The sequence below is a fragment of the Uranotaenia lowii genome, chromosome 1 (genome assembly GCF_029784155.1).
Source record: "Uranotaenia lowii strain MFRU-FL chromosome 1, ASM2978415v1, whole genome shotgun sequence".
In the NCBI taxonomy this organism is placed as follows: Eukaryota; Metazoa; Arthropoda; class Insecta; order Diptera; family Culicidae; genus Uranotaenia; species Uranotaenia lowii.
Window position 1 is genome coordinate 1,971,742 of NC_073691.1, and position 27,088 is coordinate 1,998,829.

At 37.1% G+C, this 27,088-nt stretch overlaps 2 protein-coding genes across 7 annotated transcripts in view; one reads left to right on the forward strand and one right to left on the reverse strand.

Moving 5' to 3' along the window:
* The window catches only part of LOC129756919 (transcriptional regulator ATRX-like), a 172,033-nt gene that overhangs the window by 10,538 nt on the left and 134,407 nt on the right, over positions 1-27,088 (reverse strand). The gene's annotated exons all lie outside the window — the stretch shown is intronic.
* LOC129756861 (octopamine receptor Oamb) overlaps positions 10,865-27,088 on the forward strand; it is a 132,887-nt gene continuing 116,663 nt past the window's right edge. For 4 of the 6 annotated variants that reach the window (XM_055753914.1, XM_055753905.1, XM_055753921.1 and 1 more), the window contains exon 1: positions 10,872-12,403. The gene's annotated coding sequence lies outside the window, so the exon portion shown is untranslated. Of the gene's footprint in view, positions 12,404-27,088 lie in introns of all 6 variants that reach the window. The other 2 variants (XM_055753959.1, XM_055753938.1) reach the window with 2 other exon arrangements.

Sequence of the window (27,088 nt, forward strand, 5' to 3'; positions counted from 1 at the left end):
GGTCGCAAGGCCGAATGGTCGTAAGGCCGAATGGATGCTAGGCCGAATGGTCGTGATGATCATTCGGCTTGATGACTATTCGGCCTAACAACCATTCGGCCTAACTACTGATCGACCTAACTACTGAGCGGCCCGACATGCAAGAAAGCGATAATATGTCTTATATTTATTTTATTAGTCATCGAAAAAATATTGTTTCGCACAGACTTATTGTTCTAAGAGATGCCTTAACCTATTTTTAAATGATTGCTTAGACATACCAAAATCAAAAATACTAACACACTCATTAAAATAACGGTTACATGTGTCTATTGGGTTGTAGTAGGCCTTATAGGCCTAGCATAAATTCGGTCCAACGACCATTCAGCCTAACAATCATTCAGCCTAGTGGCTAACGACCTTCTAGCATCCATTCGGCCCGACGATCATTCGGCCCAATGACCATTCGGCCTAACGATCTTTCGGCCTAGCATCCATTCGGCCTAACGACCATTCGGCCTTGTGACCATTCGGCCTAATGAACATTCGGCCTAGCGACGATTCGGCCTAGTGACCATTCGGCCTAGTGACCATTCGGCCTAACGACCATTCGGCCTAATGACCATTCGGCCGAATGACCATTCGGCTTAGTGACCTTTCGGCCTAATGACCATTCGGCCTAACGACCATTCGGCCTAGTGACCATTCGGCCTAACGACCATTCGGCCTAATGACCATTCGGCCGAATGACCATTCGGCTTAGTGACCTTTCGGCCGAATGACCATTCGGCCTAGTGACCATTCGGCCTCATGACCATTCGGCCTATCGCCCATTCGGCCTGATGACCATTCGGCCAAATAATATTCGGCCAAATAACCTTCGGCCTAATGTCGCATTCGGCCTATTGTCCTATTCGGCCGAACATCCGTCGGCCTTTCAACCCATTCGGCCTAGCGACCTTCGGCCTAACATCTTTCGGCCTATCGGCCTTCGGCCGAATGTCCGGCCCCCGTAAAAAATAGCGGTAAGGAATGATAGATTTTTTTTCGCCCCGAGCTGAATAGCCACGGGTTTGACGATGAAATCTTAATCACCACATTCCCGGTCCTATACTTTGCAGTATTTTTTTTCTGACTTTTGGGCGTCTGTCTGTCGGGGCTTCCAGTTTCCAGTTAAGGCGACCAAAGCTTGTTAAGCACCTGAGCTTAGCGCCTATATTGACAACGACAAACCCGTAAATCCTTCATCATCATCATCATCGCCGTGGAACATCATCATCGTCACCTCCCCACCCATCAATAAAACCTGATCCTTTCATCCCAACACTTACCGGGCACCGCATTCACGTAAAGCTACTCATACTCATCATGTTGTACAGCCGACCCCTCCGGCCAATTGTTGACCCGTTTTCGACCTCAGTGACTGCAAGGGAGTCCCCCGGACGAAGTCAAAGGAGCCGAGGGGTGCGGGTGTGGGTGGACGATGTTCTGTTGTGGCTTCCGCAGGAGTAAATATTGACAGTTACATCTACCGGCAGGCGGCCACCATCCATCCGTCGTGTCGTTCATCATCCCTCAGCACAGATCGCGGCTCACAAACTCTGATTCTGCTCTACTCCGACCACCAAACAAGCAAATGTTGCATATTTTATAAACCCGGGCCTCGCTCGCTGACTGAGTGAGTGGGTTCTTCTCTATGAAGGTAGTGCTTTCGGCAGCTCTCTAGATTTCATCCCAGAACCCGTTTATGGGTGTTGAAGGTGTGGTGGCATCAGAATCGGGAAACACGGGGATCATCATCATCATTCAAGATTGGAAACCCCCGCGTCCTATCCAACGACACGATGAGCTCATCGTGTCCTAGTAGCTTTGTTTATTTTTGGTTTGTAGGACATTCTCTAAACGGTTTTGACTATCCTGCTACTGCATATCCTGTGTGTGTGTAAGTTTTTTTTTTAAATGAATGTGTTTAGAGCTTGTAGTAACATTGAATGTAATATTAACGACATGTATAAATAGGAAATACCCGAAGGCGAAGAAGGATGAAGTGTATGCAACGTTTTATGTCGTTAATTTGAATCCTGAGTTTGGGTTCCTTTCGAAACATACTGCAAAGGATTTTGAAATTCCTGAATAAGGGAATTTTGCAGTATTGGATCATTAGTCAATTTTAGATTTTATTAAGTGGAAAAGTTATTGATATTTTTTAAAACATAATCTAATGTGTCCTATGCCAAATGCGCAAATTCTTATTTTAATACAAGTAAATAATTCTAACAAAAGACGGGATCGAAGCAAGCTTTGATCGAGTGTTGTCGTGTTTTATTTCCGCTAGTGCGTTTTACGTTTCAGTTTTCTGGGAAGATACAAAGCCAGAACCTTGGTCTCTTCTTCCAGGCAGTTGCTTAGTATTTCCCGTAGACTTGTTGCCACACAGCATGTCTGTCTGAAAAGATGATATTCAAGACATGTAACCAAGATGTGTTTGATGATTATTACTGTGTCACAGCATGGGCAGATGGGAGGGTACGATTTTATTAGCATTTCGACAAAAACTACCAGTTTTTTTGGTTAAAATTACCGATGTTTCGGTGAAAATTACCTATATTTCGGTAAAAATTACTGAAAAGGTAGAAAGTACCCTATATCTTATATATAAAAATGAAGGCGTTTTCTTTGTAACACCATGACGTTTAAACGGACGGTCGGTCGGAATGAAGTGAAATTAGGTATCCGAGGGTTTTTTCGGGTCAGAGATTGTTGGTATAAAAGTTTCGAAAAACGCACTGTTTGTCGAACTGGGGCTTTCATACAAAATTAACTTGAAATGGGACAGAACTCAAACAATTTTAAGACGATTTTAATTAAAAATGATTCACGAGCACGAAGAAGTTAAGGACGTATAGATGACTTAAAACTTTTCTAACGATTTATTAAGTAAAAGGCAAAACAAAGTTTACCGCGACTTCGGTAAAAACTACCGGTACTTCGGTAAATATTACCGGTACTTCGGTAATCGTTATAAGTATTTCTGTAATTTCAACCAGTCGTTCGGTAAATATTACCGATTTTCTACTATCTGTTTTCTGCCGGTATTTCCATTAACATTACAAATATTTCGGTGATAAGTACAGGTATTTCGGTTGTATATTAACGAGCTTATATAGCTTTTCGGTCTAAAATTACCGACCTTTCGGTAATAGTTACATACATTACACAGACATTTGACAGATAAATCATCTGTCGAGTTTCAAAGATTTTTTCCAATAAAGGTTTGTAATTTCTCTGCCTTGAAAAAAAATTACCGAATGGATTAACGAGTCACCAATGTTAGAATTTCGGAAAAATTTACCGAACTCGTAATATTTGTTTATAGTGTGCATTAAACTATTTCACTTTTCGGTTTCACGCTGGTCACAATGCCACTTACAGGGTTTGATCCTCATTCGTTTTCAAGTACTCTGGCCAAATTTAAGCTCAATTAAGTAAGTTTCCAGCGTGTGCTAGTTGGTTTAGTGAAATAAGTCTATTTTTTTGAAAATTTTCGTAGATGTGTTCTTGCAAGCTATTTTTAATGTAAAATGACGGTTTTTAAGTGCACTGTAATTGGTATGACAAGCTTCCGTATGGATCAATTATCTAAAACAGATCCATACAGTTGCTTGTCATACCAATCACCATGCACTATAAAACCATCATTTTATATTGAAAATAACTTGCAAGAACACATCTACAAAAGTTTTCAAGAAAAATAGACTTTTTTCACTAAAATTCCTAGTGCACGCTGGAAACTTATTCAAATGAGCTCTGGAGCTCTGGAGAGTTCTGGAAAATGAATGAGGATCAAACCCTGTAAATGGCATTGTGATCAGCGAAAAAAAAACCGAAAAGAAAACTAATCTATTAAACTAATAGATGGCCGAAGTTAACAAAATGCTTGGTTTTCCTGAATCAAGTAACTACATAACATTACACTGTTAAGTGTAGTACAATTTAACTTTCCTCTTGGTCTGGGAAAACAATTTCCTAATGAACTTTCAAGCATGAAAATGGGATCCTCGCCGACCAAAAAGTTTCGTAAATATTTGTTCTTGTGTTGCCATGTCTTCAGGCTTGCTAATAACCTCCCACGTAGCTTTCCTGAATCATAAATCAATCACAGTCTAACACATCATGTCCTTCAAGGATTCGCAACCATCCAAGGATAAAGTTTTCGAAACAATGTAGGTACATACCATCAACAATCGTATAGCTATTTACCTTCCACAATCGAATGCAACCACCCGTTCAATTATAAAATTATTTTGTAAACATGATATCGAACATCTGCAAACAAACAAATCCAGTCCAGTAGTCGCTCGCTGGCTGGCTGCTGCATCCTTTACTCTTCCGACCTTTTTTTCGCAAACCATTTTGCTGATGCTTCCGATGCTGCCCTGCTATCCCTATCCGGATCCGGAACTCGGGGACTGAGAAAAATGAAACCTAGACAAACAAAATAAATCAGCCTGATGGCAGGAAAATGGGGAAAATGTATACTCCGTAAATAAATGTCCCTTGCTGTGTGCCGAGCACCTTGTTTGTAAAAACTTTCTCCCTACTTTCCCACAACACCAGACCAGTCGATGATGGAATGCTGCTACTGAGAAACTGCAGGACGAAATTCCGGGTCCGGGCGAATGTGTTGTGGGCTACACAGAAATTCCATCAGATCTATCTGGGGAAAGGTACAGCCATTGTGAATTTGTTGTTTTGTATCTTCGAGCGACCGACTGTTTATATTGTGCATTCAATCGTCTATTTTTAGTCCTTTCGGTCGTTGGTTCGTTTCGTTTCGTTCGAATTGAACGATGTGCAACAGGAAAAAAGGAAAAGCTCCATTTGGCATTTGCATTTCACTTTTGTTGGCGGGAAAAAGTTGTGTGAAAAAAAGCCTGGCCAACCTTTAATATCCCTGGCAACAATTGATTCGTGCTACCTGTAGCAAATATATCGGGACAACTCGATCATACACTCATAGTAAATAGTCGACCTATGGCAGTGTTGTGGGTCCTGTAGTATTCATCAAAGCCTACTTCCGCTTTTTGATTTGTTGATGAGCCGCAAACTTGAGCCAGGACGTAAGCTGCATCCTTTAGTCATCGCTTTAATCATTGAAAATTATTCCCGTTAACAGTCCAGATATTCGTTTCCATATGTTCCGAAATCGGCTTATTTACGGTCGTACGTTTCTCGTTACATATTTTTTAATAATTAACGGCCCATCGTCCACGGAAAGATATGACGAAAGAGAAAAATAGCAATGACAAAATCGATTCGATTTGATTCGGTCCATGCGTTTTTTTTTGGGATTGAATGGTGGTTCGTCGTTCGGTGGTTGCTACTTCCGGACGGATGTGGCAAATATGTTACAACTTTTATTTTGTTATTGGCTTTGCTTGGCGCTTATAAATATCTACGAAAGCTACTGAACAATTCATGATTAATTTGCATACCTTTGTGCACCGACGCAACGTGACATAAAATATGGAAACAAGTAAAGCAGCATAAATAAAGCTGGATTGATTGTGCATTTCGTACCAGTGCTAAATTTTCTTGGTTAAGTCATTCTTAAGAAATAAAGTGAAATAACATAAATTTGGCAGAATTGAAAATTTTGGTTGATGCAAAATTATTTCAAAGCTCCTAATACGTTGAAATCTGGTGTTATTGAAAAAAGAATTGAGGCTTTTTGAGAAAAATTTGACAATTGACTTGCAAAATCACATCTCGAACACAAGAGAAATCAACTATTTCCACAAGGTTGATCTCTTAAATGAAAATAGATAATAAACCTTCATCTCGATGATGGCCACATGATAACAGACAGACAAACAAAAAATTAAACAGACATTTGAACAAAGACAAAAATGACAAAAATGACAAGTATCACAAAATGACAAAAGCGAGAAAAATGACAAAAATTACAAAAATGCAATAAATAACAAAAATGACAAAAATGACAGAATGACAAAAATAACAGAAATTACCAGAATGACAAAAAGTGACAAAAAAAATTACAAAACCAAAAAAATATGACAAAATTGAAAAAAAATACAAAAATGAAAAAAATGCATAAATTAGGTTCAAAAAATTAAAAATGACAAAAATAGTAATTTCGAAATATTTGTCATTTTTGTACTTTTTTTTTGTTAAATTTATCATTTTTTTCAGTTTTGTCATTTTTTCGGTTTTGTCATTTGGGTTATTTCCGTTATTTATATCATTTTTACCTTTTTTGACATTGTTTTAATTTTTTTTTAATTATTTGTCGTTTTAGTCAAATTTGTAGTTTTTATTATTCCTTTGTCGTTTTTTTTTTTTTTTTTTTCATTTCGGCCTTTTATATCATCTCCGCTGTAATTTTTGTATTCTTTGTAATTTTTCTGTTTTTCTGTCTGTTTTGTATTCTTTTTTATTTTTGCCGTTTATATCATTTTGGAAACTTTTGTAATTTCTGCCATTTTTGTCATTTTCGCTTTTTTGTCCTTTTTATCATTTTTGTAATTTTTCCATTTTCTATATTTTTGTTGCATTTAGTTAACTGAACTTTTATTTTGGTAAATTTCAAATACGGTCAAAAGATCAAAACCTTAACCGTTTCGGTGCAATCAATTCCTATAGACTTATTCAAACATTTTGCACAAGCCAGTTATTTTTTGGTGTCAGTACCCACATTTGATTAGAGGCTTTATTCTTCAGCTGGGGGTCTGAAAGACACGATATCCGTAGCCACCCAGTTCTCAAAAATATCGACCACACTGACATTCTCCACATAAGCAGCAGTTATCTGAGCTGAAAGACACAAGTTAGGCAGCAAAACCGTGTTCAACAAAATGTATGCGGTTACTTGGAAGGATTTGCTTCCTTTCAGATTATCTGTGTTTGTGAAGTATAATTTTCTTATAATTTAATTTGATGCATTTCCTATCCCCCTGGCAAGCATATTTCGGGCAATTTTAGTTAGTAGCTAGTGGGAGTTTTTGATTTCATTCTGGGTATAGAACCTCGAACAGTTCATTTTTATTTACAGGTTTCGGCAGCTTTTCTAATTGTTCAAAAATTTGGAAAATTGTGTGGAATTTTAGTCATCCAGGTGAAGCAGCGAGAAACTCTCAAATTAGGGTATTTTGTGTATAGTTCATCCTAATCTTTTTTCCCATTAACGATTCTTATCAGGTTATCAGGTTTCGTATTTGTGCGATGTTTACTAGTATGGCAGCAAAAACATGTTTATGCCAAGATAAGATTATCAACGTTGTATCGATTAAAAAAAAAAAACAATATTTCTTATACTCGCCGAATCGCCATTCATAAATGCTGGATATACGTTCCCAATATTTTTCTCGGGAAAACCCAATACCAGCTGCCAGGTTCCCACGCTCTGTCAATGAATCGATGGTCGGTTGCCCAGCAGAAGATTACCTTCCTACGCACTCGAAATAGGTACCTCAAGTAATCGTCGCTACGTTACCTGCTAACAGACCAAAGCGAGCGACCACGAAAACGAAAACACAGCTCTTTAAATTCAGCTCAGCTCCAGGTTGGTCCATTACCGGGGTATTAACGCGGCCGCTCTTCACAGTGATCAAAATTCTCTGCCTCAGCCCAGACAAGCAAGCAAGCAAAAGTAGATAGCGCGTGGTTCCGCACGCTACTAGCAGATTTTCCTTATCACACGCATTTTAGTTCCTCCCACACATTCGTCGGAGTTTTGGGTGGTCGTTTTCGAATCCCTGCTGACTACCAGCTTACCTGCCCATCTCATCCGGAACAAGAGATTTTCCATTGACAGAATTTTTGAAACTTTCCAACAACACAACAACAACGACAAAAACGTCAACAGCAAAAAAAAAACTGACAGCATCCAGGTCAGTTTTCGCAAAAACTAACCAAAGGAACCGAAGGATGTTGGAAAATTCCTCTCCTTCCTTTTCTCCCTCTCTCATTTTCATGGTTGCTCTGCTCCGTATTTCGCAGAAAAGCACGTGGGTGAGCGAGTTTATTTTGGTTGTGAAGTTCGAGCAGATTTGTGTTGGAATTTGTTAGCGTGGCTTGAATTGGTTATTTGGAAAGATTCCAATAAATTTAGAAATTGATGTGAAAGGCCGCCGTGATAGAATTGAATGATGCTATGTTATTCATTTTTTGAATATTTTAATTTGGTAGTAACAAAAAGTGTTTTTTTTTAAATGGGGTAGCCTCACCGTTAAATTGAAAACATTGAAGATTTACAGAGAAAATTCTCAAAGTGATGGAAAATTTAAGAGAAACTTAAAAATCATTTTAAAGAATCATAAGCCGTAAATATAAAGAATTTTTCGAAAAAGATACAACCGGCTCACCGACAGGACTTGAACCCGTAATCTCCGCTCCAGTACAATGGCGCGTTAGCCTAAAACATCACGGTGAACGTGATGGAATTAACCGACATTTTACCCATTGCAGCTCGTCCTCTCTGCACTACCAATTATGATTTTCAATACTTTTTTTTAAAACATGATGTAATTCAATTCGTATCACTAATCACTAATCGTACTTCCACAGCCAGAACTTATGACTGAGTCCCAAAGAATAATAAAAGTACATTTCTATGGTTCTTTTCTATGTCCATGCTTTTAATTATTTTAACATAAAAAATATGGAAACAATCAAAAACATGAAATGGTTGGGCCTGCCATGGAGCAGGGAACGCAGAGACATCGGGAACACAGAAACAGAAGAAACATGGACCACCAGTTTCATACGTTTCAAATGGGCAATATCGTTGCAAGCATGCTAAGAAAAAAGCTCCTTGATGAGAAATCATGCGTAATGTAAAACAACTTCATCAATCATTAGGTCCTTTCTTCAGCGGCTGGAAATGTTTTATTTTGTACATAGAAGTCACAAAACTAGAAAAGAAGCTTTTTCAGGAATTTGATGTAATGAATAAAACGATTTTGAAATTCTAAGAATTATTTTTTTTATACTTAGAACAGTTTATGTTTTCTGTATTCAATCATTTCTGATCATCGACCAAGGACAAATATAAAAAATGTTTATATGACAAAGTTTAAAGTATCGAAAAAATTGAAAAAATGAAGTTATTTTACCGAATTGCGAACATTTCCAAAACGTATTTTTTTCAAATTTTGTCATTTTTTGTTATTTTTATCAGTTTTATCTTATTTGAAATATTTTTCATCTTGATCATTTTTGTCATTTTTATCATTTTTATCATTCTGGCCATTTTTGCCATTTTTGTCATTTTTGTCATTTTTGTCATTTTTGTCATTTTTGCCATTTCTGTCATTTTTGTCATTTTTGTCATTTTTGTCATTTTTGTCATTTTTGTCATTTTTGTCATTTTTGTCATTTTTATTTTTTGTCATTTTTGTTATTTCTGTCATTTTTTGTCATTTTTGTTATTTTTGTCATTTTTGTCATTTTTCTCATTTTTGTCATTTTTGTCATTTTTGTCATTTTTGTCATTTTTGTCATTTTTGTCATTTTTGTCATTTTTGTCATTTTTGTCATTTTTGTCATTTTTGTCATTTTTGTCATTTTTGTCATTTTTGTCATTTTTGTCATTTTTGTCATTTTTGTCATTTTTGTCATTTTTGTCATTTTTGTCATTTTTGTCATTTTTGTCATTTTTGTCATTTTTGTCATTTTTGTCATTTTTGTCATTTTTGTCATTTTTGTCATTTTTGTCATTTTTGTCATTTTTGTCATTTTTGTCATTTTTGTCATTTTTGTCATTTTTGTCATTTTTGTCATTTTTGTCATTTTTGTCATTTTTGTCATTTTTGTCATTTTTGTCATTTTTGTCATTTTTGTCATTTTTGTCATTTTTGTCATTTTTGTCATTTTTGTCATTTTTGTCATTTTTGTCATTTTTCTCATCATAATGTAATTAAATTCATATTGGCTTTATCTCAATAAATAATTATTTTTTTTAAATAGTCATGAAAGGTTTTTTGGAAGCCCAAAATGCGATATAAAATCCATCAATGAGTTTTAATGAAAAAAATAAATAAAATAAAATCAATTTTATTTCTTGATGTTTGTCGAATAATTTCAACTTTTGAGAAAATTTGCCCGTATATTGCTCGGATTTATGGTAGTCACTATCGAAATCAAATGCCCGGTTTTGCCAGGTTTTTATAAAAAAAATTTCCCGGTATGTCCGGATACGTGCTGAAAAAATTCTGGCAACCTTACTCTAGGTGGAATTTTGGAACTGTTCAATATGCATAGAAAAAAAAAACGCTGTATTGCATGGCGACCGTCAAAAATAGGCCCAAAACTAGAAACGATACATTCTTAACTCACTTCACCCCTCGTTTACTTCAGAACTCAAGCAAAAACTGCTGTCTCGCCATTATTAAGTGAATAAAAAATAAGGTTTGTTTTGTTGAGTTTCAGTTTACCCAATTGGTTAGAAACCTTCCAGACACCACTGTCCAATTTTCAGGTGTAAGAAAAACGCTGAATGCCATTCTATCTGTAACAAAAACGAAGGTCGCTTCGTAGGTTGTTAGCCACCACAAGTGCATTTTCGCGCTCACACGGTCCTGCACGACTGCTCGAATTTTTCTCTCTTCCATGTGAGTGGAAAAACGCTTTTCTCTCATCGTTTCGTGAAAATTTCCCTGGGAGTTGGGAGCGAAAGAGCAAACCCGAAATAACAACACGCGTCCGTTCGGGTTTTTGGGACCACCGTCAACAACCGTGGGCCGTCGTCGTCGTGGGAGCCAAGCTGGTTACCCGTTTGAATCCGAGTGAGCCGGTTCTGGCCTGGCTGACTTCGTTGGAGAATTGCTGTCGTTTGTCGATTCCAGATGCAACCTGGCACAGACAGACAGACAGTTCAGTTCAATTTTGTTCAGTTGCCGCCTGTCGCTCGTACCGTTTGGATGTTCGCGCGAAACCTTCCTGGAAGGAGCTGCTTCCTCGGTGGAGATCAGTAGAACTAGTAGTAGCAGCAGCAGTAGTAGTTGGTTGGTTTGGTTAGTGCAGAGTATAAGAAAAAGCTGGTGCCCCCGGGAAGAGGTAACAACTTCACATGGGGGAAAAAGTGCATGTGTGGGCTATCGAAGGTCCTAGGATCTAGACTCCGTCGCCAAGTGTCGTGTTGCGTTTTTCCCGCAGCAAGGTTAAAGATCTGAAGTTCAATGATCTGATTTCTGCAGTCGGTGAATTGCTCGGGTTAAGGGTGAAAGGAAATTCGAGTGAGAGAACGATCTGGTCCTTCGACAACGTCGAGAGGTCATTCTATTTCAGTCTACATCAGGTGCATCCTTCAATCGTCGGGGAGCGAATTTTGATCGAAGAGTGCGTGGCCACTTGAAAATCTAGCTGGATATTTTGCATGGCCAACTATGTGAAAAGTGGTGGCGTGTCAGGTAGTATCTAGTTCTAGTCGTTCAGCGGTTGCTTCGATTACCAAACGACATCCTCCCGACATATCATAGCTCAGAGCCAAGTCGGAGCCAGAGTCAGTGGCTGCCTAATGTTTGAAATACAAACCGTTTTTTAAAGTGCTAAACTAAGCATGAAATCGGATTCATCATCAACAAAAGGTGTAAACTGTGTGTGTCGTGTGGCTGAATTGTGTGGAGGGAAATCTGATAGCCAGATGTTCTGCTAAGTTTTGCCAGTTTCAATAGTAAATAAATCTCCTCCGTAGCTTGTGTTGGTGGTTCCCGGATAGTTTATTTTTCGTTCCATTCCCTTACAATTTAAACCCACTGGGCGAAATGTTTCAAAGTTGCTCACAGAAATGAAACGAAAAGTTGTTGATTAGCTGTCAATGAAACCGGGTGTGGTTGAGCAATAAAACAACCGATAATATGCAATACGGTTACAGGTTCAGAAGCATTCTTCCCCGCAAGTTTTTTCGTTAGCTTCGTGTATACAAAACAAGAATCAGATATTGTTGTATCGAGTCGAGAAAATGCAACGCTCGTAAAAATAGTGTGAACCTCATCCAGCTAAGCCAAGCATTCAAATATCTACTTAGAGAAGCGTTCCACGAGTGAGTGCTAAAACGGCAATAAACTTTGGATCACAAAGTGCATTCTCTTTACCGTCTTTAAATTAGTAACGTGTGTGCTAAGGTGGAATGGAAGCCATCCGATCGAAAACTAAAGGCAACAGGCAGCAACAACAACAATCGCTTAGTAGGCCACGATCGAAATGTCATCCCAAAGGTGTTTTCCTCCATCGTCAACATCATCTGTGAAAAACTGTAAAGAACGAGAGGTGAATGAAATAGCTTATCGTCGAAGTAGTGAGCCTCGCTGAAAAGGTGGTTCCAATAAACAGCATCCGCCAAGTGTTCAGCAACAACGTTTTTCCACAAAAATTTAAATCGACTTTGTGTGCAGCTTTTAGACAGGTATTTATTTTGGTTGGTTCATCATCCACTTTCCGAAAAGTGGGAGTGATTTTTTTCCAGCTTTTGTTTGAACAGCGTGTTCGATTTTTCTAGAATGTACCACATTTTTGTTGGTGAATGTTTTTTTCATCATCAAACGCCTGACGGCATTTCTTATTTTCAATCACTTGAAATGTGAAGGTAGAGAGAATTTAACATTCACTTTTCATCTCAAAAAGTTAAAATTCGGAATATAATAAGGAATAAGGAATCTATGTAGTCCGAATTCCAGACTCAGATTTGCGGTTCCAGATTCGGAATATTTATTCCATACCAATTCCTTTCACCATGTTTTTTATTTTTCATTTTTATTCGATTTCTTTTTCTCCGCTTTACTTTGAAAAAAAAAAAAACCTAGAGGTTGAATGTGCATCTAAAACTATTTTTGATATTTAGTTAAACAAGGAAACACATTTCACCTGTCGTCCACTTAGAGGATTCGAACCAAAAAGCTTGCTTACCGATACCGGGAATCGAATCCAGTGCGCCAGGCAAACAACACTCGCACCAGCCTATTAGCTTAGACAACTTCAGTGCTAGCTATATTTTTGCAAATCTTCTCAAATTCGCACAAAATCAGTTATAAAATACCATTTACAATACGAGAACATTTTTATCTCTAGTGCAACTTTTGTGAACTACGACTTCCAAGCTCTTCTGCTTCCTACCATTTGTAACGAATTAAAAAATGTAAATCTTATGCTGCATTAATGAACCACAATAAAAACTTAGTATTCATTATCTCTCGCATAGGGGAGATAAGGGCATAATGGCCACCTTAAGGAAAACGCTTATTTAACCATAGAAAATAACTATAATATGGAGGTTACATTATTGTTTCGTGTTCAGACACTTGAACAACCTATTTCCTAACGGGCTTAAACTTGAAAAAGTAGTAAAAACGTTTAAAAATGTATTTTTTAAAATATTTGCCAAACGCTGAAAACCAGCCACTGTAGGGGCATAATGAGAATCCCCCCTGGGGCAGTATAAGCACCATTAATCAGGGCACGATGAGCGTTTTCTGCCGGGGAATTTGGCAGCGAATTCCACTCAATGAAGTCAGGTGAGTCGTAGATTTATCAAACAAAGCAATAACAAAATAATATACGTCTGTTTGTAGAATACAAACAATTCACACACGCTCATACATTATGTTTCTGGTGCTTTTTTGGCGAATGATGCTACTAGCCGTATAATGTAACAATAAAAAAATCGATCATGAATAGTAAATGGAAAAAATCACCTCGAACAGAAATCGAACTCTAGTTTTTTAATTACCTTACGACACCTTACCAATAGGATAAATCGTCGGATGTAAACTAGTCAAGTTGTGGCTCTATAGATCAATTTTAATTCACTGCAAGATTCTACAGCAGAAAATACTCATCGAGCCTCGATCATTGTTGCTCTATATGCCTCGATTCACCAAATTTAAGTAAAAACGTGTTTTAGAATTGTGAAAGTGAAAAATCAAAAAATTTATTATGGTAAAAATTGAGAAACAATGTGTACATCATGTTGCAGTGCGTACACTATAGATCAAGGTTATTTTAAGATCATAAAAGCTTTTTTCGTGATGCTCAAAAATTATAATATTTTAGTTACTTGAGAACCTAGCTGATTTTTTTTAAATATCTCTGTAAAGATGATAAGGAGATTCCTGTTTTTGTGAAAAAATAATGCTAGAGGAAGTACGAAACAAATCCTCATGAAAATTTATTAAAGAAAATACGTACTTTTGTAGAAAAAAATAGTGCTTATTATGCCCTTATCTCCCCTAATGCTATTTCAGTATTTTAATTCTGGTAATTTGTATTTCTATGGACTTCCGGATACTCGATTTATATATTTTTAAACAACTTATCACAAAAATTAAACTTAAAACATTCAATTTATAAAAAAAAATCACGGATTCGAAAAAAATCATGTGCGCTGCCATCAAGTCAACGCCTACTCTTCCTGGCATCAGTAATCATGTGAGGTTGATTCAAAAATGCAATATTTCACACCTGTCGAAAGTAAGTCGACAAGAAAAAAGGTTTATTTTGGAGTTGAAGCGGATCAGCTGTATGGAGTATCATTTGAAGCGAATTCTTCCTGTACTTTCAATAAAGGGTTTTTAATAAGTTCGAATACAAATTGAAATCACGATGATTTCAACTCAACTGGTCAAAATTTAAAAAAACAAATATTTGAACGGGAAAGGCTTTTTAATAACGATCAATCGCATCTCACTTTTTTTTGGAAAAAAATTACTTTAAACCATCATAACAAGCTCAAGAAGTTTCTCAAGTCCATCGTTAGCATCACGCTCCGATTTTATGAACATTTTGTACCACATACCAATAAATAATAACGATTTTATATGGAGTCCAAAAAGATTTTCCTGTATTTATTTATTCTCGAAAATATGCATGATATAACGAACAATTCCATGAGAGGCAGATTTGGAGGGGCTAGCGACTAGTGTCCAGCCCTATGAAAGTAATCACTCGTCAAAGTTCAAGAATCATTTTTGAACAAGCAGAGATGAATGAACTTTTAAGTTTAAAGTATCTCTAATCAAACACTGAAACAATAAATTTTTGAACTTGTTATTTTATTAAACCAAACAGGTCGATGATTTTGATTGATTCAGACTGAAATGTTTGTTAGAACTTTGAAACCTGTTGAAAAAATAGCGGGTTTCCAGAAACGGTGTTTTCGAAAAAAAAATAAGGTTGATTTTTTCAAATAAGACCCTGTAGGGTGGGGGATATTGACTGAAATATTCAGTTAGCGAAATTAGGTGTTATTATCTTAATTTAAAACTTTTGTTACATCTGGATATCCAAGTATGGCAAATGCATTACGCATTGATTCTCAAATAACTGACAACCCGCGTAGTATATGAGAAAGAAATACCGTGCAAAAAACAACCAAATATGAGTCAAATTGTCGTAAGAAGAAATGGAGGGAATAACACGGACATCGAAAATGATGGTGATCGCATGGGGAAAAATAACTCACTTGCTTCAGATGGACATCGACACTATTGATCGACAGTATTGATCATAACAGTGCTAGAAATTTATATAACACACACACGCACATTTTTTAGGTATGATTTTATCTGAAATTGAATATCACTAAAAAAACCATTTGACATCTCTTTCCAAAAAATACGTGTTTTACCAAAACATAACTAAAATTTTTTGTAGTTAATGAAATGCAAAAAAAAACACATTCCTGTGGTTGAAATTCACATAAGCGCAATTCATGTTTTGCTATGAAAACATCGAAATTGCTGCAAAACCCCCGCTCATTCATGCTCCAATATGTTTACTTTTGGCATGGTCTTCGAAAAGATCCCGAAGAAAAACCGTACTTAAACTTTAGCGGGAACAGTCTTTTGGTATGAATTGGATTTCCATGATTACTCAAAATGCAAAAGCCATAGTTTCGCTCAAAATAATAAAAAATAACTACTGATTCCATTTATGGTTGATTCAATGGATGTTTAATTTATTTTTCAGCAAATTAACGTCATGAATCATGTCCCCAAGAAGAATTTGGAGCAGTTTCCAATAAATTTTCCGAAACGACAATTCGTCAACCAGATTTGAATCCTACTTAAAATCTCAAGCCTATCCTTGCCAGATGTGTCCAAAGTCCAAAGTGAAGGAAACGAAGAAACTTGAAGATTAAAAAAAATCTAAGACGGGAGGAACAAAAAGCTTCAAAAATCTTGAATAAACGAAGTGATTGAATGCCAAACCAAATATTGGGCACTTTTCTGATAACAGGAGTCCTCCCAATCATTAACATATCAGTTTAGGGTTTTTTTAATCAATAATTTTCATGTTTTCGTAACAAAACATGAATTACGCTTGTTTGAATTTGCACCCCAAAAATGTGTTTTTTTTTGCTTTTGCTCAGCTATTGACAAAAGATTTGAGTTGTGTTTTGGTAAAACAGTTGAAATTTTGAAAGATCTATCCATGCAATAACTTTATTGGTGATATTCAGTTCCAAATGAAAATAAACCTCACAAATATGTGTGCGCTTATAGGAATTTTTAGATAGCACTGCATGCCATGTGGTCTCCAGTCATAGGAAGGGCCTCGAGAGGTGCGACATGTGGTTTCGAATCCCACTGGGGCACAGCGAATAGTTTTTTGCATGTCTTTCACCATTAATTTTCATCTGATCTGTTTCAAAAAGTTTCAAATTACGATAATAGATTAATTCTTCCACCTGACCAAACTGACCTGTGCAAAATTTCAGCTCAATCGGACTTGATTTAGGGGTGCCTCGAAACGCTCAAAGTTTCGGTTTTTGACCCTTAAAAATTACCAAAGGGGGAACTCAAAGGGAATCGGAAAAATCGAAAGTTTAATTTGATGTTTAATGAATAATGACAAAAAAAAGTCGATTTTCCGAAAAACAGCGCCCAGGAAAGAATAAAGATTTCGACATACTTCAAGCATCGTTTCTTTGAACGAAGTTTCGCAATGAGATGGTGGATTTTCCCTACCTGTAAAGTTTTTTTTACGCCTGAAACCCGATGAAGAGTTTTGAAAAATATTCTGTCAATTTTATTGAATGCGGTAGAGACGAACACAAATCCTATATAAAGGATTTTGTAAAAACGTTCGCGAGACAGGGTTTTGAAAACAAGTTCATACACAACTCTCTTTCAATTTCCTCATCTGAAATTTCTTCAATATAACTAAATGGGTTATGAAATTACAGTTTTGGGTCAATTAAAAGATATCCCATATTATTTGGTCATTTTGGGCTTGGTGACCCACAATTACTTACAATTTTTTAAACATACAAAAAACATACAATAAATTTTATTGCTTAATATGTTACAAATGTTGAAATGGTATTTAGGTTTTTTAATTTTATCTTATATAACAAATAACTTATGGAGCAAAGAAAACAAATAGCCCCACTCCCCTATAAACACACTTAAACTTTTATTATTATTTATTTATTTATGTAATATGGCCATAGAAAGCCGGAGTCTCAGAGAAAATGCAGGTTTCAAACCATTTGAAAAAAAAAACTTATTTTTTTTGGGCTCAAAAAGTAAATTCCATTCACCATTTCCACAATTCAAGGGTAATGTTATTCCATTTCTTTTTTAAGAAAAGGTTCCTTCGAGACAGAATCAGTCGTCTTTCGCAAATTCCTTACTTTTGATTCTGCTCGAATCGACCTCGGCCTGCTAGGGTATGGTTCTCAACTTTTAATTAGAATTGGGAATTTGGGACTTGAAAAAGTTGGGGGTTGGATCCATTACATAGCAAAACGTCTAAAAACTGATCGTTTTGAGTTGTTGTTCGATTTTTTACCCCATTAAAATATAAGCAGAAACATACGTGTATGTGTTTATTTCAGAGCTTGCTTCGACGGCAGACAAAGTGAGTTGGTAAAAAGTTTATTCCAAAATTTGATCAAGCCTACTGCGAAGGAATAAAAGCGTCAGAATATTTTATTGATTCCAATCCAAGAGTGATACAGTTTTTGTACTGAAAAAAAAATCCCGTGAACCCCTCAAAAACTGACAGTGAACTTCCATTACCTTCCATCCCATTTTTAACCTTGAGTGAGAATGATGAGTTCAGCAAAAAGTTACCTAATTGAAAAATCTGAAAAAAACGAAAGCTTTTACCTGATCAATGTCGGGAAGACCAAGGGAAAAACCTTGACGCTGATTTCTAGAAATTGATCCGACACGTGTCGACGAGTCAAGGCTAGGAGAAGAAAAGTTTATAATCATCATCTGCCTATACTCGTGTATTTAACGCAGGGATGTGTGTGAGTGTAGGTGTGGGAATTTTTGCTAGCATAGGTGAAAGCGAGTCTTCTGAAAGGTGCTTGACTGGCTAAATTTTATGCATCGACAGGTTTCCCTTACATGTGTTCTGTGTTGATGAATGAAAGGCATCTCGAATGTAGCTTTTGAATTCAAGAAATTAATTTGATATAAATATTTTTTTCTACCCACATGCAAAAGTTTAGGAATGTTTTCCAAAACAGTTTTAAAAATCACATTCCAAATTGACAATTCAAGTACCAAATGGGTTTGTAATTTAAATTCAGGAAACGTACTAAAGCAAATTAAGAAATGGAACTTTATTAAATTCAAAGATCCGGTTTCAAAATTAAAATGCAAGAACAAATCCTCATCTTCAAATGCAAACAATGGATTCTCAAATCTGGACTCATTCGTGCACTTGGTAGTAAATTGAGTGCCAAGAATCTCCGCTTGAACATGCAATCCTTTGAACATGCAAACGCATTTGCATCAGCTGGGCCCGTTCCGAGCACTAAAACTATTTCCTCATTTCCTTTTTGTGTTAGGCAAATAACTTCCTGCCAACAGAGCCGGAAATTTGTCTCAAAGAGCCGAGGGATTAAATCCCATCGTTCAGCCAACGAACAGCACAGCAGCACACAATTGCTGTCGCTTTGGCAAATTTAATAAAACATTTCATTACCCTTTACGTTCCTCGGGGCCCTTGTGTTTTATTCCTTTCGGCCGTCCAAGTTTTCCAACGAGCTGACTTCCGTTCTTGTGTTCTTAACTTTGGACAGTACCTTCCGCCAGCAGCTGACACTTATGGTATTACAAGCAGTGGACAGAGAGTGCATCCCTATACACACACACACCTATCACCAAAACTTTGAATTGGGGGATTGAAAATTTCCTCTCAAACGGTAACTTATTCCCTTTACGTACATATTTGTTGGAAGGGAAAAAAATCCCAAGAAATTTTCCCTGGTAATTGTTCAACTTGTTCAAAATGTTCTCGATCGATCCCATCGGGCTAGTTGCTAGTAGAATGTTGGCAGTTTCTCTTCTTCGTACGACAACAGCAATTTGCATTCAAGACCACCCCACTGAGAAACAAGACAAATGGCTTGTATCCTGGGAAGTAGACTTTCCATTCTCGGGAATAAAGAGATTTCAAATTAAATCCAATCAAAGCAAGCTGACACCGCAAAATCGGATCAATCTTGGGAACATTGATAGTCGGATCATAGTAGCCATGTGTGGTTTTCCGGTGTCAAAGCCTACTTCGACACAATAGTCGAAAGTCGTTCAAATTTGAAAATATAAACCATTTCGGAATTCGTTTCGCTTTGAAGATGGTTTCGAAAATTCGTTTACGTTGATGGGAAAAACGATAAAATCGTTTTCCAGCACCATTTTTCGTTTTCCACGGGTTGTGGATTGTGGTTTTGCTTGCGTTCCAGGGAAACGTGGTGCGTTTTGCTGAGTGAGCAGCAGCAGCCAATATTCCCGGAATCACACGATGCGGGCGAGTGACATTCCTTTTGCGTTGTGATTTTTTCCTTTCTTTCTATCACCTTCCATTTTTCTTCGAAAGTCTGATTCAGTCCTAAATGGTACTCTAAGGAGGGGGTTGAGTTATGTTTTGGTTTGCCTGTTTTGCGGAACAGGAATCGGAGGAGGACATTCGAGGAAGTGGTTGTTGTCACAGCGTGCCAAACATAATGGCACTGATAAGAAGAAATACCACCCTCAAACATCCCCAAAAGCTTCCCCCAGGATGGAATGATTTAGCTCCAGATAATGGGGAATTTATTGGACGGGTTGTACGAGTTTCCTCATATTTGCTGCCTAAGCTGCGGTAAGCTTTTTTCCAATTAAGGGCCCGATTACGGACTCAACTCCGGAGGAACTTTCTGCGTAGAGTACGATAGTGGCTTACACGATGCGTATCAATTCGGAAGTTTGGAAAAATATACTTCCTTCAATGTTTATGGATTTTTTTTTGCTCCAGTTAACCAACATTTTGTAAATAAATCAAAAGTTACATATTTTTTAAATATTTTTCCACCTTAACTGAAAAATATTTACAAAAAAAACTATGCAAAAAAAAATGGAACGAACTCATCAGTTTTGGGTTTATGAGGGCAATTTTGAGATGTCTAACTAACTGACTTTTGAAAGCTTACAGTCGGTCGACTAGTCAGGTTTATGTAACAATAGATGACAAATTTGGCAATTTTAACAATTTTGAAAATTTCGACAATTTCGACAATTTTGAAAATTTTGATAATTTTGACATTTTGGACAATTTTGACATTTTGGAAATTTTGGACATTTTGAACAATTTGGACATCTGACAATTTTGACAATTTTGACCATTTTAACAATTTGACAATTATGAAAATTTTGACAATTTTGACAATGTTGACAATTATGAAAATTTTGACAATTTTTACATTTTGACAATTTTGACAATTATCACTGTTTTCAATCGTTTAGATGATTTGATAATGATGATTTGATGCTACTATTCTTGACCTTGTAGAACAGTTATATATATTAATTTGAGGCTACCGTAATTTCAAATAATAAACTTAAACTAAAATAAGCTATTTTCGTGACGCGAGATAATTCAAATTTACCACTTTTGAAACTTATTCGACTATTTTCGACAGTTTTAAGAATACAACTTTTTTTTTAATCAAAATTCAAATCAAGCGCTGAGTTTTGTAAGAGATTTCTAAATATGAATTAAAATAACATCTACTAGCAAGGAACATTAATGGCAATGAAGTATTAAATTCTGTTAGTTAATAGAACAAGAAGTCAACCGGATTGCTGCTTAATGTCATCGTGTCGGGAGTAAATCAAATCCAAACGATATAAATGTTACCATTAAGATGCTTGTTTATCGTTCATCAAATAAGGTGGTAAATCACTGTAACGCAAACATAATTCATCCAAAAATAAGCAACCTAAGTATATGACAAATTTGTGGAATGAACCATTCCATTTCTTTAAAAAAGAGAAAAAAACGTGTGTAAACAACTTGGATTTACCCCCACCTAACCAAACGTAACTGGAGCGCCCCGAATAAGTGACTCAAGATTCATCACGCTTAGACATGTTGTCACGAAACGGCACGGAATCGGATAAAATTAGAGCTCTGAATCAAGAAAATCAACACAGTGGTTGGTGTTGCACCAATTTTGGACGACACTGACATATCGGATGACATTTCCGAGACTACCAAAAAAATGAGTGTTGAGTGAGGAAAAACCTTAAATCGAGAGAGTGTAATTTATTCTAGCCTACTCAACAAACGACAACCAATCAAAGCGAAAGTTGAAAACTTAACTTTCTTCGTTGGTCCCTTGCGTCTTAAAATTTGACATTTCTCCCATGTGGTGCCAAAATCTTTTCCCTCCAAAAGATGTCCCTCCAAAAGTGAATGAATGGCCAAGTTTATAATCAGTAGGCGGCGACGACGACGACGAAAAAGCCCTATACGATACCATATGCCAACAAACCTCTGTCAAGGAAAAGTTTCCCCATAAAATATGTCACAGCATGCTGAGTTATGATTTACTCGTGTGGAAGCCTGAAAGTGTGCTGTACGCTGCTGCTGGGTTGGTTGCGAAAAATGATAAAGATGATGCTAATGATGGCCAACTTTCACTTCTGGTCTGGGAAAAGACACTTTTTGGAAGGATTCGGTCTGATTCAGATGGTCCAGTCCAGTCTGTTGCTGGACAATTGTCATCTTCCTGATCCGGAAGCCAGCTCAATCAATCATAATCATAAGTCCGAGTATCCCCCAAAAGATAGCCACTTGAGCCATCTTTTTCATTCTAATGCACACACACATACATGATTGGTTGGAAGGACTTTCATTTAATAGCTTCTCTAGGAGCCTTTGATAGAGATGAAGTCAACCCGAACTGTCAAACACTTGATGGATATCTGTGAAGACGCCCATTAGGGTTGACGTTTGTTATGCTAATCATTTCATCCTTTCCGAGGACAAATACCGTGTTTGCAGATTTGTTAATTCTTTGTTCTCCCTTTTCGAGAAACCCGCAACAGAAACAAAAACAATGAAATTGGGAGGTCGGATCTACATAATTGAATAATCCTCACGTAGCCCCGGCGTAGGTGTTAAATGGCAGGCTCCGGTCTACGTGGTCCTAACACAAACATTCACTCAAACACACACATGCCCACTACCTTAAAAACATACCCCAAAAATTAAACACATTAAAGGATTAACCAGCACCTTTTGCCCGGAACCTTTTGCTGCAAAATGCTACCCACAACGCCATGATGGTCCCCAACAATGGCGACCGTGCCAAACTTTCCATCCCAGCAGTCCTCGTCATCGCCGTTGATGGTTTGTTGTTTGGCTTGGACGGAAACATTGCGGCAGGAAATTGACTAGCCAAACCATAGCTTGCTGTTCGCCGTAATACCGGTGTGGCACCACCAGGCTACTTTGTTTTTCGCAAAGGAGCTTTTCTCCGCATTTTGTTGATGTTTTGTATTTTTCCTTTTTTTGCCCGTTTTTCCGAGCACAGGGAAATTATATTACGAAACATTCAAAGTGGCCTTACTAATGTCATGTGGACGTCCGGTGGGTCATCACGGTGTCCTTGTGATCCTGATCAGGAAGCGCCCCTCACTTCTTCAAAGTTTTTCTTCTAGATCGAGGGAAAAACTTGATGCCTGACTACCCAGAGTAACTGGGCGGAAATTTGATTAACCCTTCTTTTTCGTCGTCAAAGGTCGTCGTCGTCGTCGTCGTCTCGTTGAGTGATGAACTCGAATCAACAACCAATAACGAGGCTGCTACAACCAATTTGATTGGTTTTACTTCGAATTATGTCAGTCATCTGAAGAAAATTTTAATTAATATAAGACAATTCTCAGAAATTCTTAAACCAAGTAATTGCGTCGGATTAGCTGAACTATCCTTTCCTATTTAAAAACATAAATAATAGAATCTATTTTTTTTGAGAGCTCAGATTTAGTATTCAAATTCAGATTTATATTTTTCAAGAGACACAGAAGAAACCAAAATGATGTCGATTTTTCAGAACAAAATATTCAATTTTCCCATAAAGTTCAAATTTACTCATGTAAACGTTATTGGAAAAATCTCCGAAAAATCATGGATGCATTTTGGACCAAAACGAAGCTTTTAAGACCCCAGGGTTTTAAAAATTCATAAATAACCCCAAATCGACTCAGTCTAATGGTATACAGGCCTTAAACTATGCTCCCAAGTCGAATTTCCATGTTAACGTACAAGCAGGGGTCTTCCAGTTCTCCAGCAAAGCGCCTCACCTCTCCACAAAAGGCGAGCCCGTCTGATACTAGGCTATTGATGTGGTCCCTTAAGGTCAATCCGGAATCCAGTTTAATGTCCAAATCTTATACGCTGGAACCTCTGCTGCGCATAGCCGTTCAGTTTCAGTTTTGCTCTGGTCGTTAAACCTGCGACCGCATTAAAATCGCGTTGAAGTTTTTTGCAATCATTTATTATTTCTTTAAACATTTGAAATCGTCGGCAGAGAAGAGCACGAATGCGTCCGAAAGCACTTATGGTAAGCTGTTCATCAATAGAATAAAGAGCAGGGGCCCTTGAGGCACTCCTGCAGACGTTTTAAATTTTAAATGGATCCGAACTATTGAATTTACAAATACGAATTGTCGTCTGTACATCAGGTAGGTCTTTATCCAACTAAGAATGTTTCTTGCATGATTTCATCCATTCCTGCTAAGTCAAAGGCTTTTGACATGTCAGTGTAAATGCAGTTCACTTGGAATCCCTTGAACATCCAATCCAATGTGAACGGGTTGTGAACTCACACAGGTTTGGTACAACTGAGCTTTTCTTGAAGAAACCGTGTTGGCAAAGCGAAATCCTGTGTTCTATTGAAGGGTTCGGATCAAAGTTGTCTAACTAAATTGCGTGTAAATCGATTATTTGTTTATTAAAAAAAATCAAAGTTTTTTTTCCTCTAACGGCAGGATGCCAAAACCGTACAAACAAATCATGTTTCTTCAGAAAAGGAAGCAAACATTTTTGAAGACACCCTTTTATGTAAATTTGTCTGGTTGACGGTCCAGAGATTGCAACGAAAATTTCGCTTTTCAAGCCACTGGTACGGATAACTTGCCAAACAAGATATTCCGCCTTATTCTGCGCCGCGCGTGTGGTGACGATAGTCGAATCACCTTAGTCGCCCGATTCCAGTAGTCGCTTTAGGTGAGAAACGTCTTTTAGAATGAACTTTAGGAGTTCTTATCCTAACTAGTAGTCAGCTAGGCATGAACCTCTGTCACATCGGCTTCGGGAATAAAGTGACAAGACACACGTGACTCCGACTCGACTCGACTATCGTCACCTCACGCGCGGCGCAGAATAAGGGGGATTTATTAGCAAACTGTGATAGTTTGATATGCTTGAAAATCTGTCACTTTTCCCCTTCCGGTTGCTGTATAATACTCTTGTCCAGGAAGCTGTCAAATCAAACTTCGTCAAATCAAACTTTGTCAACAATGTCGTATACAGCTTCCGAGATCCTGTTTTGCCATTAGGTTTTGCTTATCGTTGCGATTTGGGGTCACTTCCTTCTTTTAAGTTGACAGTCTGTTCGTAGTTTTTTAGCTCCATACACGGTTTAGACGATATTCCCAACTTATTTGCGACATCTCGAACGGGGAGTGGTTGCGTTTAAAAGCGCTAGCCACTTTTCTGTTCGTCACTGCTGATCTCGGCTTTCGATTTCCCCAAAATCCACATTCCCCGAAAACTTGTATTACTTAGGTGACGTTTGTTTTGATATGGCCACATAACAATTTTGCTATTTCTGCGTGCGTGAAGTTTGAATTTTTACGACGCATATACCAAATTTTGATTCTTGCTTGGGCACCATTTTGATAGCTTAAAATCTAATGTCAAAACTAGACCAACTAGAAGCATCATTCTACACACACACACACCTACAAAATGAGGAGTATTCATATTTATATTTATATGAATGCCCGCATAATTAAAAACAGTTGGGGATATAGTACTAACTATTAACTTAATATATTGGTAGCAGTACCAGTATGAAATATCTTCCAAGTATCATTTCATTATACATGTTCAAAATTTTATTACCTCAATAAATTATGACAGGATCGTATCAGTGACAGTGACAATATGATATATGATTTAGTAAGTATAGTATAATAAGAGAATAAAAATTTGCAACCTTTGAATATTGTCTCTGGACCTTATCCAGGACTCTAACAGTGTACGACAAAGTTTCCTTATATTTTCTTAGCATTAGACATTAAATTAAAAAAAAAACAACATTGACAACATTGTATGAGTTAGACAAGTCGTTATCATTTCACCTCTTGCGGATAATAACTAATATTGTTATTTTAAGATGTAGTTGTGAGCTTATGCATTTTTTCGCTCTTGGGTTCAGCATCTGCTAATTTTCACTTCACTTCGTTAAAATTTGTGTCGGCAACCCCACGCCAGGTTCGGAACTGAAAACTGTGTTCAAAATGGCTCCGAAAAAAAAGAATCACGCTGAGAAAAACACACAGAACGCGAAAAGTAAGTAAAACTATATTATATTATCGATAAAAACTAGTGAGATTAAATAAAACTAATGAAATTACAGAAACAAAGATCTCTGCTGAGCGGAGAGCGGAAAAAAAATCTACTGAAAGGCTGAACAATGCAGATCTGCACAAATAGGTAAGATTGTATAATCCATGTATAATATCAGAAATAAAAAATAAAAATCTCAACATTTAAATTTTTTAATTTTATTTTATTTTTTGTGGGAAAGAATTGGAACTATATTGGTTATGGTACAGGGAAGCTCTTTTTAAAAATATTTTACAATATGCGGAACGTATGATTGAGCGTTATTTTTACTACAAACTACTATAAGCAAACTATATCCATTGAAGTTGATGAAATCTATGATTTTGTATTCCAACGTAGCTAGAACATTCAGGTAGATTGTTTTGCTCGCCAAAAGTGGATGATATTTTAACCGTATCCAATAATGTAGCATGAAATATTTGTTCGAAAAAATCGCTCTTTTTGAATGGTAAACATGCTTAACAGCCCTTTCCCCATATGGTACTTTAACAGATAATCATAATACAGATTGTTAATATGGTCTGTGTTATTGTACATATACTGTTCACTTTACAATAAACGATAACGTTTAGAGACAATATAGAATATTCTCTATATATTGTAATTGATTATGCGGGTGTTTTAAAAAAAATACGGCGAATTTAAGTTGACCACTTTCTGATCCGAACACCCCTTAGGCTCAATCAATTTCGCACCCGATAGTTTTGCCTAGTATTTTTCCTCGTCTATTCGAAGGCGGAAAATCGCTTTCTACCGACACGCCGAGAAATAAAAACCTTTCCAAAAATCCTCCATTTCATTACACGTCGAAATGAATAAAACATCCCATGAAACTCAATTCATCGGTTAAATCGGAATAAGTTATGTCTGCGCCTACATTATTCACTCAATGACTTGTCGATCCGTTAGATGAGCTTTGGTCACCGGTTAAACTGTCACGAAACTGACTGATTCTGAAACGCCATCCTTCCGGGAGCGTGCGAACTGTATTATATTCTAGAAGACAGAGGACAGACAGTCAGAACAGGACCCAACCCAGTCCTTCCCGGAATGTCGCCGTGATTCGATTCCTTTTTCCGTTCCGTGCATACATAAACCGGATCGGATCCATTAATGGGGCGGCTGAACAGATACCAACATTTTCTACTGAATGGGTCAAGATTACAAATGGACTCGG